Source organism: Lepus europaeus, chromosome 16 (genome assembly GCF_033115175.1).
Source record: "Lepus europaeus isolate LE1 chromosome 16, mLepTim1.pri, whole genome shotgun sequence".
Taxonomy (NCBI): domain Eukaryota; kingdom Metazoa; phylum Chordata; class Mammalia; order Lagomorpha; family Leporidae; genus Lepus; species Lepus europaeus.
In genome coordinates, this window is record NC_084842.1 from 81148198 (window position 1) to 81166612 (window position 18415).

Genomic DNA, 18415 nt, shown 5'->3' on the forward strand with positions numbered 1-18415 from the left:
GAAAGCAGTGCAATCCGAAGCACTGTGGTTAATCACCCCTTGCCTAAGACCAAGAGAACTGAAGTTTGCACCGACAGACAAGTACTTCTCCCTTTGACCCACACGGAACGGAAAGGCCCAGAAATGCAATGTGCGGCAAAGGATTTGCTGAGTGCTGGTCTGGAGGCTGCGGCGGCGATCAGCCTGACTTAACACTTCCTGCATACCAGACGCCAGACGGCAGCTTGAATCAAAACCACCCCAGGAAAACTCTACGTATTCCCGTCCCAGGAAGTAAAAATGTAAATGATGATGAGATTCCCTGAACGGCCAGTTCATGAAATCTACTCTCAGGGTGCCCAGGGAGAGGCTGCTCTCGGAGCCCATAACTGCAAACAGGAAAGTGTCACTGCTCGCCTTACGAACTGATTTACCTTACGTGCTTTACAAAAGGCACTTGGCAGAGTCTGCTTCCCGGAAGAGGAGGAAGGTGGAGAGAGATGGTCCTTGCTGTTGAATCCTCTGAGTGGCCGGAAGGGAAAGGCAGTGAGCTGGGGAGGCCCTGGGCTGCAGCCTGGGGAGCTGCAAGCCACGGCCCAGAGCAAAAACACCAGCTTAGCAACCCGTTCCTAGGGAAGGTCACTGGAGGCTTTTTTTTTCTTTTAAAGTGACAGCTTATTTCTAGTAGTGGAAGGCAAGCCTCCCAGGCAAGCGGAGGCAAAGAGAAACCAGCTCAGCGGGGAGCTGGGCAAAATGAGGGCAAACATTAGGAGTGCAGCTTCCTCTTGTCGTCAGCTGATCCTCTCGCATTTCATGTAGATGACAGGTGATGACAAGGATGGGGCAACTTAGACTCAGAGAAGGTCATCGCCACCTGATTGTGGAGGTGCCGCAGGCCAACAGCAAATACTGCGCTCATCGACTTTGGGGCTAAACACGGAGGACTGCATGCACACGTTCATCTCTGCTTGTTCTCCGGATCCCACTGCAATCACTAAAGGGATTACATGTTATAGCTCAAAACAGCCAAGGAAATGGGAGAAGAGGCAAAGCAGATGGCAGAGTAATTGGGTTGAGCAGGCCAAGGGAAGCCACATTCCAGGTGTACTTGTTTCTGTGTGTCTGCTCACGCCTGTCTCTCTCTCTCTCTGTGTGTGTGTGCACACTGCCTGTATTTTTTTGTTTTCTGTATTCTGGATGCTCTGGCATTTGGGACCTTGATCCTGGAGACAGCCTGCTGGAAACTCTACTTTCATATACAAACCAAGCAAGCGGGAGCCCCCCACACACCATCAACCTTTACCAACCTCTCACTTACCAGACCAGTGCTCCCCTGTCCTGACTCACCCCACAGCCAGGTAGCAGACACCTGAGAATACTTCCTGCAGCCCAGATCCCACCAGCGTGATTCAAACTCACTAATCTAAACTTAGCACACTTACCCTGCTTCTCCCATTCCTCCCTGGGAAAATCCCCAGAAAGACTCTGGCCCATCCTCTGCCTTTAGGGCTTCTGTAGGTGGCCTTGCATGGTGAGCCTTGGACAATGATTTGAGTGTATTGGAAACCTAACCCCAGTGCAACAGTGGAGGCGTTGGCCTGATGAGAGGTGATCAGCTCGGAGGTCTCTGTCCTTGTGATTGGACTAATGTAGGTACAGGAGTGGGCTCATTACCACAGAGTGGTTTCCTTATGAAAGGATGGGTTTGGGGCCAGTGCTGTGGCATACTGGGTAAAGCTGCCACCTGCAGTGCCGGCATCCCATATAGGCACCAGTTCAAGTCCCAGCTGCTCCACTTTCAATTCAGCTCTCTGCCTTGGCCTGGGAAAGCAGTGGAAGGTGGCCCAAGTCCTTGGGAGACCTAGAAGAAGCTCCTGGCTCCTGACTTTGAATGGACCTAGCTCTGGTTGCTGCGGCCATCTGGGGAGTGAACCAGCGGATGAAGACCTCTCTCTCTCTCTCTCTCTCTCTCTCTCTCTCTCTCTCTCCCTCTCCACCTCTGCCTCTCTGTAACTCTGCCTTTCAAATAAACAAATCTTTAAAAAAAGAGAAAGGATGGGTTTTCCTTCTCTCTTGCCCTTCTGTCTTCCTCCATGGGAGGGCACAGCAAGAAGGCCCCTTCCAGACATGGGTCCCTCAGCCCTGGCCTTCCTGGCTCCCAGAATGACAAGAACCAATCCTCTTTATGTGGCACCAGGCTCAGGTGTTACGTGGCAGAAGCACACAGCAGCCCCTGACATCACGCCTGTTTCTAGGGATCTGTGAGCAACACTGTTTATCATGACAGTCATTTCCAGGTCTACTTGCCTACAAAAACTGAGCCAGCATACACTTTTTTATTTTTCAGTTTTAAAAGATTTATTTATTTATTTGAAAACAGAGTTACAGAAGGGGATAGAGAGACAGAGAGGGAGGGATAGGGAGAGGGAGAGGGAGAGGGAGAGGGAGAGGGAGAGGGAGAGAGGGAGGGAGAGAGGGAGATCCTCCATCTTCGGGTTCACTCTCCAAATGTCTGTAGCAGCCAGGACTGGGCTAGGCTGAAGCCAGGAGCCTGGAACTCCATCTGGGTCTCCTGCATGTGTGTCGGGGACCCAAGCACTTGGGTCATCTGCTGCTGCTTTCCTAGGCACATTAGCAGAGCGCTGGATCAGAAGCGGAGCAGTAGGACTCAATGGAATGCCAGTGTCACAGGCAGTGGCTTAACTCACCACACCACAGCACCGGCCCCAGAGTACATTTTAAATGTAGTATGCATGCATGTGTGTGTGTTAGCATATTCGTTTCATGTTTGTTTTTGGGTGTGTCTCTCTGTGTGTGATGTGCCTGTGTGTGTTTCTGTGTCTTTATGTGATGTAACTCTGTCTATATTTGTGTGTGATGTATGAGTGATGTAGGTTTGTGTGCTGTATGTGTGTGTATCAGCATATTTGCTTCATGTTTGTTTCTGGGTGTGTCTGTGTGATATAGCTCTGTGTATATCTGTGTGTGATGTGTGTGTGTGTTTGTGTCATGTAGCTCTGTGTGATGTATATTTGTGTGATGTGTGTGTGTCTGTGTGTGATGTAGCTCTGTGTGATGCATGTGTGTGTGATGTGTGTGTGTGCTGTATGTGTATGTGTGTATGATGGGGTGGTGCAGGCAGGCATGAGAACGGGGAAAAGGGTAGATGCACTCTGTAGAACCACAGAGACCAAGGCTTTGCAGCCATAGCATTACTGACTGAATTGTGTTCCTACCACCCCGAGTCTTACCCCTCGGTACCTCAGAATGTTGTTTGGAACGAGAGTCTTTACAGAGGTAATCGAGTCTGAATGTGGTCACCGGGGAGGGATCTAATCCCTGATCTCTGTGTCCTCACAGAAGGGGAATGTGGACACCGAGGAAGATGTGCATCAGAGGAAGACGATGCAAAGCCGCAGCAATGACAGCCAGTGCATCCTGTGAGGAGCACCTCAGGCTGCAGAGCTGAAACCCGGAGCAGATGCGCCCTTGCCAGCCTCCCTGACTGTGGGCTTGCAGTCCCCAGAACCAGGTGACAATAAACTTCCCTTGTTTTATGCAATCAAGAGTGGTACTTTGTCACAGCACCTCCAGGGAACTAATAGAGCCAGATGTCATGGAAGGTGGGAGACATGTGGGGCTGAAGATGTGTAAGTCCGTGTCTTAGGGGCCAGCATGGTGGCGTAACGGGTTAGGCCACCACCTGTGATGCCTGCATCCTTTATGGGCACTGGCACAATTCCCAGCTGCTCCATTTCTGATCCAGCTCCCTGCTAATGCACCTGGACAGGAGTGGAAGATGGCTCAAGTGCTCCTGTACCCATGCAGGAGATCTGAAAGAAGCTCCTGGCTCCTGGCTTTGATCTGGCCCAGCCTTGGCTTTTGCAGCCATTTGGGGAGTGAACCAGCAGATGGAAGATCTCTGTCTGTCTCTCCCTCTCTTTCTATAACTCTGCCTTTCAAATAAATAAATCAATCTTTAAAAAATAAATTCTGTGTCTCTAAGGGCTTGGGCTCTGGACCCTCTCATATCCAGCAGTCTGAGGAATAAACCCTTCAGTCCCATCTGCCCTTCTGCTGGCCAGTGGATATGAGTTTTTTTTTCTCTGCCCAAGGAGACTAAACTGGACAATCTCTGGTCTTGCGTTCCCAGGTATGGTACCAGGCGGCAAAGTCTCAGGGCTAAAAACAGCATGAAATTGGGAGATCGGCGAGGCCTTCTCTCAGCCTTTGCAAGGATTTTAGGCAACCAAAGACACCTTGGCTTCTCCATTCCACCTAACTGGGACTGACTGGGAGAGAATGGTCATTTATTTTCCAGAGAAGCTCAATGGTCACTAAGATTTTTCTGGAAACTCTAATGAAAAAAATCAGCATACAGCCTTTACAGAAAAGCATTGCATAAAACGTTGAAAGATTCCAGGCTAAGAAATTTAACATTTGTAATTATAGAGAGACTCAGGGGAATGGGATAGGGCTTATTCAGTGAGTGATATTTGGAAGTCTTCACATTGGAGAGCTGCTACAAGGAAAAATCAGAAAACTTGTCTGTTTCAGCTTGTGTTTTGCATGTGGTAGGGAAAATATTAAGAATTTGTAACCATCTGCTTGCACTGTGCAGTTTGTCTTATTTATGCTCTATATCTTTTGGGAATCTTCTAAATGACCTATTTTTAAAAGTGGTCTCAGGGCTGGTGCTGTGGCATAGTGGGTAAAGCTGATGCCTGCAGTGCCAGCATCCCATATAGGTGCTGGTTCAAGACCTGGCTGCTCCATTTCTGATCCAGCTCTCTGCTATGGCCTGGGATTTGCACAGCTCTGGCAGTTGCAGCCAATTGGGGGGAGTGAACCAGTGGATGGCAGACCTCTCTCTCTCACTCTCTCTCTTTGCCTCTCCTTCTCTCTGTGTTTAACTGTGACTTTCAAATAAAATAATTAAATCTTAAAAAAAAAGATAAAGTGGTTTCAGGTTAGCATCCCTGTGGGGTGCAGGGCAGAAGCCAGAGCAGAACATACCTGGGGGGACTCACTTTCAAGGAGCCGTTTGAGTTGTCCGCAGGTAACCCTGCAGCTGCTGAGCTCCCAATCAAAAATCGACCACACAGGAGGAGACAAGGGAGCCTGCAGACAAACCAGATGGCACTGTTAGTGCTCAAGAATTCTAGTAATGCAGCGATCAGAAAGAGAATGCGAAAGAAGTGACTATGTTTCAGGCCATAAAAGGAGAACTTCCAAAGAAGAGTAGGACACCATCAAAAAGATCAGGCAAATTGGAAAGAACCAGGCATAACTTTTTAACATAAACAAAGTCAGGATTTTTTTTTAAAGCAAAGGTTAGGTAAAACTACAGATGAAAGTGTTGAAAAGATAAGTATGTAAAAGATAAATTTAAAAATTAAATATGGCACATGGAGAAGGAAAATAGGAAAGGGTAGATAGAAGATGCGAAGGGAGATTGACAAGGCCCTTCCTGCCCAGGGCAGAGTCTACAAGTAGAAAAGAGAGAAAGAAGTGTTCTCTCTCTCTCTCTTTCTCTCTCTGCCTCTGCTTCTCTGTAACTCTGCCTTTAAAATTAATACATAAACCTTTATTTAAGAGAGAGAGAGAGAGAGAGAGAGAGAGGTCTTCATTCTGCTGGTTCATTCCCCAAACGGCCACAATGGCTGGAGCTGGGCCAATCTGAATGAAGCCAGGAGCCTGGAGCTTCTTCTAGGTCTCCCATGCAGGTGCAGGAGCCCAAGGACTTGGGTCATCCTCTACTGCCTTCCCAGGCCATAGCAAAGAGAGGGATCGGAAGTGGAACAGCTGGGACTCAAACCAGGACCCATATGGGATGTGGGCACTGGCTTTACCTGCTATGGTGGCACACTTCTCTCTTATGCTGAATCTTGTAGTTGAGGAGTTTTGGTCAGCCCCCTTAACCTGTGTAAGTTTCAGTTTCCTTACTGGTAAAATGAACTCAACAATAAGTAACTAGATGCAGGTGTCTGGCGCAACAGGTAAGAGCCAATTAGGTTGCTCCAGTCCCACATGGAAATACTTGGGTTTGAGCCCCAGCTCTGGCTCCCGACTCCAGCTTCCTGCTTATATAGACTTTGGAAGGCAGCAGTGAGAGTTCAAGTGCTTGGGTCCCTACCTCCCCCCTCTACGTGGGAGGCCTGGACTGATTTCCTAGCTTCAGCCCCCAGGTTCTGGCTAGGACATTGCAGGCATCTGGGGAATAAATCAGTGCATAGGGGCTCTCTGCCCATCTCCTTCTCTCACTCTCTCCCTCTCTCTAATATACAATAAGAAGAAAAGTTTAATAATAGTAAGTGTCCCAGAAGGTTGTTATGAAATTTGCTGAGCTAATATTTCAAGTGTTTGGTCCATAGTACGTGCTATAAATTTTATTAAAAACAAATGCGAATGTTTATTATGAGATATCATCTACATGAAGCAGTCAACTGTCTTAAGAGATAGGATTTCTCTACTGCTTTTGAACTAATTAACCTTCTGATTATAACCTCCTTGACCTTTTAATACTTAACTAAACCAGTTTGTCAGAAATATATCTTCTTGTTAAGTTCCAAAAACACTTAAAAATCATTCTAAAATACCATTTCTTGTAAAAATTTCTTAGGTAAGTCAGACACATGAATCTAGCAGATTTGCCAAATCATGATGCAAAAATAACACTCTTTTAGGTTAAGTGTTTATAGCTGGATAAAGCGGTTTTCATCAGGAGTATGTGTGGAATCACGTATCATGAGCTTTTTTGTTCTATACATTTTGAGATAATCAAATATAATTTTGCTTTCATCTTTATGTGGTGAATTTTATGACTTTAATGTCAGAGGCTCCTTGCATTCCTGGGACACACTCAACTTAATCAAGATATTTTAAAAATAATTTTTGAATTTAGTTCATATTATTTAGATTTTTTGCATTTATGCTCATAACTGTGATAATCTTTTTGCTTCCTTTCTTATCTTGTTTTTTTTTTTTTTGACAGGCAGAGTGGACAGTGAGAGAGAGAGACAGAGAGAAAGGTCTTCCTTTGCCATTTGTTCACCCTCCAATGGCCGCCGCGGCCGGTGCACCGCACTGATCCCAAGGCAGGAGCCAGGTGCTTCTCCTGGTCTCCCATGGGGTGCAGGGCCCAAGCACTTGGGCCATCCTCCACTGCACTCCCGGGCCATAGCAGAGAGCTGGCCTGGAGAGGGGCAACTGGGACAGAATCCGGCGCCCCGACCGGGACTAGAACCCGGTGTGCCGTCGCCACAAGGCAGAGGATTAGCCTGTTGAGCCACGGCACTGGCCCTCTTGTCTTTGTTCTTGTTCCTGTCTTCTTTTAGAATAAAGTACATTCTGGGGTGCCGGCGCCGTGGCTCACTTGGTTATTCCTCCGCCTGCGGTGCCGGCATCCCATATGGGTGCCGGTTCTGTCCCGGTTGCTCCTCTTCCAGTCCAGCTCTCTGCTGTGGCCCGGGAGGGCAGTGGAGGATGGCCCAAGTGCTTGGGCCCTGCACCCGCATGGGAGACCAGGAGGAAGCACCTGGCTCCTGGCTTCGGATCGGCACAGCACCGGCTGTGGCAGCCAATTTGGGAATGAACCAACAGAAGGAAGACGTTTCTCTCTGTTTCTCTCTCTGTCTATAACTCTACCTGTCAAATAAAAAAAAAAGAGTAAAATGCATTCTAACTTCAAAAAAGTAGATCAATCTGATTTTTGCAACTGTTCACATAAAATTAGCATTGTCTGTCTGGCAACTTTGCAATACTTTCTGGGTCTGGTGAGATTTTTTTTTTAAGAATTATTTTATTTATTTGAAATAGGAGTTACAGAGAGAAGTAGAGCCAGAGAGAGAGAGAGAGAGAGAGAGAGAGCGAGCTTCCATTCCATTGGTTCACTCCCCAAATGGCCGCAACGGCCAGAGCTGAGCTGATCCAAAGCCAGGATCCAGGTGCCTCTTTCAGGTCTCCCATGCGGGTTCAAGGGCCCCAAGGACTTGAGCCATCTTCTTCTGCTTTTCCAGGCCATAGCAGAGAGCTGGATTGGAAGAGGAGCAGCTGGGACTGGAACCAGTGTCCACATGGGATTTTGCAGGCTGGGGCTTTAACCCACTGTGCCACAGTGCCGGCTCTGGGTCTGGTGAGATTTTTAAGAAAATTATTTATGTGAGAGGGAGAGAGAAGGGAGAGAGGGAGGGAGGGAGAGAGGGAGGGAAGGGAGAGAGGGAGGGGGGAGAGAGAGAAGAGAGAGAGAGAGAGAGAGAGAGAGAGAGAGAGAGAGAGAGAGAGAGAGAGAAGGAGCTCCCATGGCTCAGGGGCCCATGCTGGGAGCAAGCAGCAGGAACTCAATTGCTTGAGCCATCACCCCTGCTGACTAGGTTTGCATTGACTGGAAGCTGTGGCTGGGAGTCACACGCAGGCACTCTGATGTCAGACACAGGTATCTCGAATGCTTACCAAGCTAAACTACTGGGTAACTGCTATGGTAACATATATGCAACATAAAATTCCGCACTTACCCATTTCAAAGTCTGCAGTTCAGTGATGTTTAGTACATTTGCAATTATGCAACTGTTACCATTATCTGTTTCCAAAATGTTTTCATTGCTGGAAACAGAAACCCTATACTTGTCAAAGAATTAGTCCCATTTCCTCCTCCCCTCTGATCCCTTTTCAAACTGTAATCCACTTTCTGTCTCTATGATTTTGCCAATTCTAGGTATTTCATATAAGTGAATTTATGCAATTTTTGTCCCTTTGTGTCTGCTTGCTTTACTGGATATAATGTTTTGTGGGTTTATCAATGTTACAGTATGCAACAGTATGCTGTTCCTTTTTAACGGTGTTTTTAAAATCTGAGACACAGAGTCAGGAACACACACATACACACACACAGTGAGTGAGAGGAGAAGAAGGGAGGGAGGGAGAGAGAGAGAGAGAGAGAGAGGAGAAGATGAAAGTTCTCATTTTTCTGGCTCATTTCCCAAATGCCCACAGTGGTCTAGTCAAAACAGATCTGGGAGCTTAATCCAGATCTCTCACATGGCTGACAGGGACCTGATTACTTAGGCTATCCCCACTGCCTCCTAAGACCTGCATTAGCAGGAAGAGGGAGTCAGGAGCCTGAACAGGGTATTGAACCCAGGTCACTCCCTGACTTGAACACTAAACTGGAAGCTTGACTGCTAGGCTAATGCTCATCCCTCCTTCTTTTTTAAGCCTGAATAATATTCCCCTGTATGCATATGCCACCCTGTGTTATCCATTCATCTGTTGATGGACACTTCGATTGTCTCTTCCTTTTGTGAATAATACTGCAAAGGATATTTGCATGCAAGTGTTTAAGTACCTGTTTTTAATTCTTTGGTTGTTTCTTTTTTCATTTGAAAGGCAGAGGAGGAGGAGGAGGAGAGAGAGAGAGAGGGACAGAGAGAGACTGACAGAGTTGGATTTCCCATTTGCTAGTTCATACCCCAAATGGCAACAGCTGGGATTGGGTCAGGCTGACGCTGAGAGTCAGGGGCTGAATCTGTTTCTCCCACATGGGTAGCAGAGTCACAAGTATTTGAGCCAATACCTGCTGCCTCCCAGGGTGTGCATCAGCAGGAACTATAAATGGAAGTGGATCCAGGCACTGTGATATGGAATTTGGCTATTCCAAGTGTCCTACATCATATTCCCACCTCATGCTTTTAATTCTTTTGGGTATATACCTCAGAGAGGAATTGCTGGATAGTATGGTAATTCTATGTTTATTTTATTTTTTCAGGACTGCTAACGGTTTTACACAGTGACTACAGCATTTTCCATTCCCATGAGCTGTATACAAGTGCCTTCATTTTTCATGTTCTCAGCATCACTTGTTATTTAAATTGTTTATGACAGCCATCCTAGTAGATATGCTGTCTCACTGCAGCTTTGGCTTGCATTTCCCTAATGAACAGTGGTGCTGAACACCATGCTTCATTGTGTTTTCTGGCCATTTGTGTTTCTTCTTTGGAGAATGATATATGTGTGTGCGGAGCAGGGGAGTGGTTATAGCTACATTTCTGACAACTGGTTAGTTTTCTTTAATGCTTTTAAGTTTCTAAAAATTGTGAGGGTCTATTCAGGTTTTAAACAAAGTTATTTATTTTAATATAAAAAGGATGGGGAGAGAGGGAGAGAGAGCGAGGGTGTTTGTGTGTGTGTGTGTGTGTGTGTGAGTGTCAGAGAAAGATCTTTCAACTGCTGGTTTACTCCAGAAATGCCTGCCACAGGCCGGGCAGGATCAGGCTGAAGCCAGGAGCCTGGGCTGAAATCTGGGCCTCTGGGCCTCTCAGGTGGCGGCAGGGACTCAACTGCTTGAGCCTCATCTGGATTAGAGGTTGAGTACCTGGGACTTGATCCAGGAACTCAGATTTGGATGTAAGGAACATAATCATTGTACCAGACGTCCACCCCTTATTTAGACTTTATATTTCTTCTTATGTCAGTTTTAGTATATTAAATATATATTTTTAAAAAGTCCTTTTTTTACCAGTTAATTATGTTTTCCCAATATATTCCTTGTTACTTACAACCTGGTAGATCTGTAGTCATCTTCCTTTTATTATTCCTGAGGATAAATGTTCATGTTCTCTCTTGGTTGGTATGCCTTCAGGGTGGTTTTCAAACAAAAACCTTCCAATTCTTTGACACCTGTTGCATCAAGAAGTGGGTCTATTTTTCATTCTCTTGTGAGTGGACTTGAAACTGCATTGATCAATAGAAAATGGCAGAAATGATGCTGGCTTGCTGGTTGAATTCTAAGACTGAGCCCTAAAAGATGATGCAGTGGCTATGTTATTTGCTAAAACTTCTGTGTTTACAGCCCTGAGCCTCCATGTGCACAGTTCAGCCACTCTGAGGCCACCATGCTATGGGGTGGCCACAACCCATGGGAAGGTCCCCTGTACACGATCTGTTGTCAGTTCCAGTCTGAGTCATCACAGCCAAGGCTGCAGGCATGATTCTCGTGGACTCACGAGAGATGATTCCAGCGCCTGGATGTTTAGTCACCCCCCAGGAGTCAAGTCTTCTCAGTGGGAGTCCCAGACCTTGTGAAGCAGAGATTATCGGATAGCTCCAGTGCCTTCTTCTCTTGGTAGGGACCTGAGTTCATCATGGAGCCCACGCCCATGACCTCATCTGTGCCTGATCTCCTTCCAGAGGCCCCGACACCAAAGGACCCACCTCTCATGAGGGCATAATTTCGTGTATGATTTTAAGGGCTGACACACTCATTCAGTCCACAAGACATGTATACCTTACAAAAAATAGGCAAATGCATTCAGCTCCTTCTAAGGGAAAGTTATAGCCAGATGCATTTGAGGTCTCTTCAGGAGCTTAGGGCACAGGAGCCAACAACAAGCGATTGAGGAACCTGAGATGAGATACTGAGATCTGTGGCGGAAGATGCCATAGTGCATTATTAAGGTCTACAAATGACTAATGTACGCTTTCCACACCTGGACATGTGGAACAGAATTTCAGCATTAGATGAGTGTGTCATTCTTACTCAGTGCTTTGAATTTTGTACTCATGATTGCAGCTGATTCATTGTCCATGAAAGAAAAATGTATCACGAGGGAAAACATAACTAAAATAAGTCGGAAGCTGAAGCTGGAAATGGAAACATCATCTTTGAATCATAAATTTTATCAGGCCATGCTCTTCAACTTTGGATTTATATTTTCCAATTTACTGAATTATGTACATCTTTCCCTGGAACATAACTTGAACCCCAGCAAATGGGAACCCCTCATTTCTGTAGTAAATGGAGAGAAACAGTTACTGACTCAGATATATTGGCTGTGTAGCCTAGTTTTACTTGGTAGATATTAAAGCATTTCATTTTCTTTCTCTAGTGCTGTGATTTTCGCTTGTTTTGAATTACAACACTTTCTTGTCATTTGCTTCATTTCACAACATTCTCACTTCTGAAGAGAGATTTCAGAGCTATTGAGAATAAAATGCTATAAGATTCATTTTATTTAGAGACTCGTGTCATAATTTGAAATAACTGGAGATACTCTTCCAAAGCCCAGGAAAGTGCTGCTTTAGAGTGAGCCATGAATTCTCATAGTTTTCTTGTTGAAAAGGTTATTTTTCTACAAATTTTACATGTTCATCTCCCCAGCTATTTTCCTTAAGTGTACTGACAGCACCTGCCTCACCAGGTGAGTGTACAAATAACACCACCACTCTTTTGTTTCCTCATTAGTTGTTTGAAAACAGGCTTGCCCTTTTTAGCAGGACACACAGTGTCTCCTTCCTGGAAGCTTCATTTCCTCCCAGAGTCATTCATAAATCTTGAGGAGTTTTCCCTTGGTTCAAAGGGTAGCCCTTCCCCTAAATGCTGTGTGCGAGAAAACTGCTGCAAATCCTTCCCAGGAAGCCCAGCACTTTCCTCCTAGGCTACCCTGATGGACCCGATAATCCAGGCATTCACCCGCAGGCCTCTCGTGGGAGGTCTAGGGTTAGACTCTTTTAGTTTATACTGGCACATCAACAACAGGGTTGACACCCCCACTCTGGGACATTTGGCAACGTTTGGGGACATTTTTGGTTTTCACAACTGGGAATAGCTAAGTGCTACTGGCATCTGGTGGGTAGAAGACAGGATGCTGTTAAACAGTGTACAAGGCATGGCACAGTCCCCTAACCACAGTTCCAACACAGAAAACGATGTGGTCCCAAATGGCAATAGTGCTGAGGATAAGAAAGCCTGGTTTTCTCCAGTGGACTTCACCAATTTTAACCTGCTACTTTCCCCAGGATCTCCAGGGGGTTCAGCCCTCAGTCACAAGCTACAGCTCCACCAGCAACTGCATCCCCAGACTCCCTAGTCTCCCAGGTCATCTGAGGTTTTTTTTGTTTTTTTTGTTTTTTTTTTTTTTTTTTTTAACCAATCTACACTACTCTACCCCCTTTTTCTCAAGATGTACTCTGCTCCAAGGTGTCCAATATCTTTTTGGCTTATCTCCATTTGAACTTCTCACGTTCATCACTGAGACTTCAGGGCCGTTGAAGTCCATCAGCGAGGCCAGTATCAAGGTCTATTTCCCCTCCCAAGTTGCTTTTGGTCCCCTTTGCAAATCTGTTCAAGGTATATAAAAAACCAAGAGGGCCATTTCAATATCAGCCATGCCCCCCGACAATTCCATCATATCCCTACTTTCCGGGGTAGTGGGTGTCCCCTTGACTTATATTTGCATAATCCAGATGAATTCCCAAAGGATCCTCTGTTGCAACAAGATCTTATCTACGGAGACTTGCTGGGCTCAGTAGGCAGAGAAATAGCATCTTGATTAAAAAATATATTCTGCCTCACTAGGCACTCTGATCCATCCGTCATTGTCTCCTGCCTTTTGATGCCTTAGATTGTACTGAGTTTCCTGCTAGTGCACCAAGCGTTAAAGACATTTTGAAAGCAGGTAGTTTGCTAGATTTGCTTTTGGAGTGACCTCTCTACTGATTACAGGTCAAACAATTTTTTTTGTCTTTGTTATTTGTAGTCACAGCTCCCATAGTGACATTTTTTTTTCCCTGATATGAAATAAAGGATCCATAGAGGTTTGGGTCCTTATGTTGGTACAGTGGATATTGATACAAAGAGTATCCAGGAACACCTGAACTCATATTCTTATTTCTGTTCAGAAACAGAAGCTGTGTTTCTGGCCTCCCTACAGGTACTAGGGGATCAACAGTGTTCTTATGATCTGACCTCAAATCTCAATTACTGATGGTGGTTTCGGAAACACAAGACAGATTCCAATGAACTGGCCAGCAGATTACTGGGGTAAAAACTCTGAATAAATTGGTGGCTGCCTTTTCTCTCAGCATCTGAGATGGAGGTTGGAGCGGAGGGCAAGGGACTACACACTACTCCACAAAGATTACTGCACACCATTCTGCTCTCTTGGGCTTTCGCCCTGAAGAGCTTTGCACACTTGAGGGAAGGATGGGCACTGCCATATGCTGTCCATCCAGGAACAGGTGGGGAAACAGTCCTACAGGAAACCAATGGATCTCATGAGAATGGACCAAACTTGTGGATTACAAGTGTCAGCTCTAGACGCCAGAATTTGGTAACTCTCTGTGTTATAAATTTTCACTCTTATCCCTGAGAGTTCAATAAAATCTTAAAGTATTCCAATATCAGCTGCTCTTTGCTGTCAGAGGATTTAAAAAAGATTTATATCCATGTTTGAGATGGAAGGCCATCAAGAAAAATGCACAAAGGCCAGAATGATGGTATCAGTGAAGATTGCTAAAATTCTCAAAAGACAAGTGAATTCTAGGGACAATAACTGGGAGTTGGCATTGGATATGAGGATTATCCCTTCCCATATGGAGATTCAAATTTTATATATTTTAATTTTATTTCAAAGATGGGAGGGGAAGAGGGGAAGAGATAGATAGATAGATGAGTGATAGATAGATAGCTAGATGATTTTTCCATCTGTGATGGTTCACTTTCCAAATACCCACAACATCCAGGGCTGGGTCAAGTTGAAGCCTGGAGCCTGAAACTCAGCCTGAATCCATCACATGGGTGGTAGGAACCCAACTACTTGAGCCATCTGTTGCTGCCCAGGGTGCATATCACCAGGAAGCTGTATTGGAAGCAGAGGAACTGGGACTCGCAGCAGGCATTCCAATAAGGGATGTGGGCATCCAAGCAGTTACTTAACCCACTGTGCCAGGCGCCCACCCCCATATGTAGATTCTGTCTGTTCTTAGTCACTGTGGGTAATTTTGCCAAGGAAACATGAGTTTTAATCATACTTTCTCCAAGATACTGGTACATGCCTGACACCACCAGGACTCACTCCTGACTCGAGTCTCCACTAACACTGGAGAAGAATCATCATCATTAATGAGGCTTCCTTCTTGCTTCATTCTCCCAGCACATATCACTAGCATAGCGGTTGACACATCATTCTGTCTTCCTCATTGGGTTCTCATTACTCAGGCAAGTTCCTGGCACAGAGTAGACACACAGTAAATGTGTTGAATGATTGAAGGAACAAACCAGCACAGGATGGGAAGTCTTCATGGGGTTGTTACTTGAGGCCACAATCTTATGATGGAGAGTCTGAAAAACACAGTCTGCTCTTGAATCAGCTGTATTGATTCAGAGAGCCAGGAAGATGCTTCTATTAAATGTAGGAAGATTATCATTAGTAGGATGTGTCCCTAGGGCAGATTTCAGGGTCTGTGTGATAGTGTTGAGTGAAGACTAAACTTCTGACCTCAGATCTTAGTTCTGCCATTTGTTAATGGCATAACAAGGCAAATAGCTTTTGGTTTTAGTTGGTACCTAATTTCAACCTAAAATTTATCTTTCCATCCATCTGATATTGATCTAGTGCCTGCCATGTGGCAGGCATGATGCAAAGTACTAGAGATTAAAAGGTGATTATGATAAAATCCTCATCCTCTAGCTGTTTACCATCAAGTAGAGTTGACATTTTTTCCCCCACAGCTATCCAATATAGTTGCTCCATAAATCACAGAAGAGCTGTGTAGACTGGAGTGCTGTTATTTTGACTCTGATTGTTTACTGATTGCTGTCGCTACAGAAAAGTAACTTCTCAATGAGGGCTGGGCCATGGGAGGGCACGAACTGCGTGAAAGACCGAAGACTTCAACTCCAGGCCCATCCAAATAAAAAATTAGTGGCCACTGACAAGTTCCTCATCTTTGTGGATCTCTGTTTCCTCCCCTATAGTCTGAAGTGGGCAGAGAAAGATGATCTCAAACTTTCCATAGCCCACACTTGGATTTTATAAAACCTCAAGAGCAGATGAGCAGTTATCTTTGCTGGCCACTAGAGGTCAGTACCTTAAAAAGTGTACAGTCCACATTTCCCACGGTTTCCTCTCTGGGCCTGAAACCTGCTTCAAGCACCGGGGAAAGCCACTCTGCAGGGGCACCAGTGCTAGACAATAATGTCCCCCAGCGGCGACTCTCGGGAGCTGGTCCCTACACACTCCAGCCTCCTCCACTCTGGGGTAGCGACTCTCGGGGAGCACCTCCAGTCCCCGCTGCAGCAGTTTGCTGAGTAACACAGACTTCCTGGTCCCTGCCCGCTACCGCTTTCTCTCCACAGGATTGGTGTCTCCTGCACCTCCCAAATAAAATTAACTTACACTCGGGTCCTTGCCTTGCTTTCTGCTTTTAGGAGAAATCAGCTAAGATAGAAACAGAGATAGAGATAGAGGGAGGGAGAGAAAGAGAGAGAGAGAGAGAGAAAGAGAGAGAGAGAGAAAGAGAGAGAGAGAGAGAGAGAGAAATGTTTTCCATCTGCAGGCTCACTTCCAAAATGCCTGTAACAGTTTGAGCTGGGCCAGGCTGAAGCCAAGCACCAGGAATTCCATCTGGGTCTCTCTCATGCATGGGAGTCACTGAGCCATCACCTGCTCTCTTGCAGGGTGTGCATTCGCAGGGAGCTGGATTGCAAGCAGAGGTGAGACTTAAACCAGGCATCCCCTGCAGCGTGGGCATCACGAGTGGCAGCTTAATGTGCTGCATCACAGTACCTCTCCACAACACGTTTTTGGAATAGAGCAAAGAAAAAGTGTGGCAACACCTCCTGTTGATGGGCTTTGCCCATGCAACCACGTTGTACACCGGGTATTGATGCTCTTAGTTGGGGCAAATGACAGCCCTAACTGAGCCAGCAGCCAACCCCCCAGGCTGGCCCCTGGGCAGACAGAAGCCCACTAAGCCATGGGATCCCCACTTCGGGGGATTTGAGCTGAGGGATGAAAAGAAAATCAGGGGGGATTGAGCAGAAGTGGAGCCACAAAGATGTCAGGGCCTAGAGCTGAGCTGAAAAATGGCAGGAGGTTAAGGGAGAGAGCAGAATCAAGGAAGTAGAAGAAAAGAACCAGATCAGGGTAAGAAAGCCAGGAGACAGTGTGAGAAGCCCACAGATGCAGCAAGAAGCAAAATCATGGAACTGTATGGAATTTAGTTCATCACTCGGGCTCGAGCCAGGATTTACTGTGTCCTCCACTGACATCCTTCAGGGCTGTTGGAAGCACCTAGTTCGTATCAGACCTGGTCGAAGCAGGTCTCCACTCATGCTCTGAAATTGTGAAAAATATACTTCAGAAGACAGCTGTCAAGTTTTGCTTTTAATGTAGGGTGTGAAACTGGATATGACCTTACCTTATGGAGCTGAATTAGAATGTAAGGAATTCCAAACTTTCACTGGATTCAGGGAAGGCGAGTTTATTTATTTATTTTTTAAAGATTTATTTTATTAATTTGAAAGAGTTACAGAGAGAGATAGAGACAGAGAAAAAAAAAGAGGTCTTCCATCCGCTGGTTCACTCCCCAGATGGCCACAACGGCCGGAGCTGCGCCGATCTGAAGCCAGGAGCCAGGAGCTTCTTCCAGGTCTCCCACGTGGGTGCAGGGGCCTAAGGACTTCCAGGACACAGCAGAGAGCTGGATCAGAAGAGGAGCAGCCGGGACTAGAACCAGCGCCCATATGGGATGCCGGAACTCCAGTCCAGGGCTTTAACTCACTGCGCCACAGCGCCGGCCCTGACTTATTTAATTTTTTAAAAGATTTATTTTATTTATTTGAAAGACAAAGTTACACACACACACGCACACACACAGAGAGAAAGAGAGAGACAGAGAGAATGAAAGAGACATTGAGAGAGAGGTCTTTCATCCACTGGTTCACTCCCCAGATGGCTGCAATGGCTGGAGCTGAGCCGATCTGAAGCCAGGAGCTTCTTCCAGGTCTCCCATGTGGGTGCAGGGGCACAAGGACTCGGGCTATGCGCCACTATTTTCCCAAGCACATCACCAGGGAGCTGGATGGGAAGTGGGGCAGGTAGGACTTGAACGGGCACCCATATGGGATGCCAGTACTGCAGGCCGGGGCTTTAAACCCTATGCACCACAGCACTGGTTCCAGGTGAGTTGATTTCATCTCAAGGGTAGACCCTTGTTGAGGGATGGGCTGTGTGGAGGCTTTGTTGAGAGCTCTGGCCCTGGATTGCAGTGAGAAGGAGCTCTGTGATCAACCCACGATGTCTGCCGTAAGTTCAGAAAAAGGAAGGCAGCCCCACACTCTCCACTACCCATCTAACATGGAAACAGGGGCTTACAGGATGGAATTAGGTGACTTGTCCACACAAGGTTAATCACTGGAATTTCTGGGTTCAGTTCTTTTGTCTTCTGCCTTTTTTCCAGCTTATCCTATGTCCATGAGACTCTGTTAATCTTGGTCGTGTTTTGGGAAGCTAAGAATCCCTTCCAATAAGAAAGGCTATTTCTTATTACTGTACGTGAGGAGTACATGCTCAGCTCCCTGCAGCTTACTTGGATCCACATCAGGTCTTAGCAGGTGAGTCCCCAGGGAGTTGACTTGCCAGATACAGCCAGTAAGAAT

At 46.1% G+C, this 18415-nt stretch overlaps 1 protein-coding gene across 3 annotated transcripts in view; it reads right to left on the bottom strand.

The window, feature by feature from the left end:
• CC2D2A (coiled-coil and C2 domain containing 2A) overlaps positions 1 to 545 on the bottom strand; it is a 150388-nt gene extending 149843 nt beyond the window's left edge. For all 3 annotated transcript variants that reach the window (XM_062212709.1, XM_062212708.1, XM_062212705.1), the window contains exon 1: positions 414 to 545. The gene's annotated coding sequence lies outside the window, so the exon portion shown is untranslated. The remainder of the gene's footprint in view (positions 1 to 413) is intronic.
• Positions 546 to 18415: the final 17870 nt, after the last annotated feature.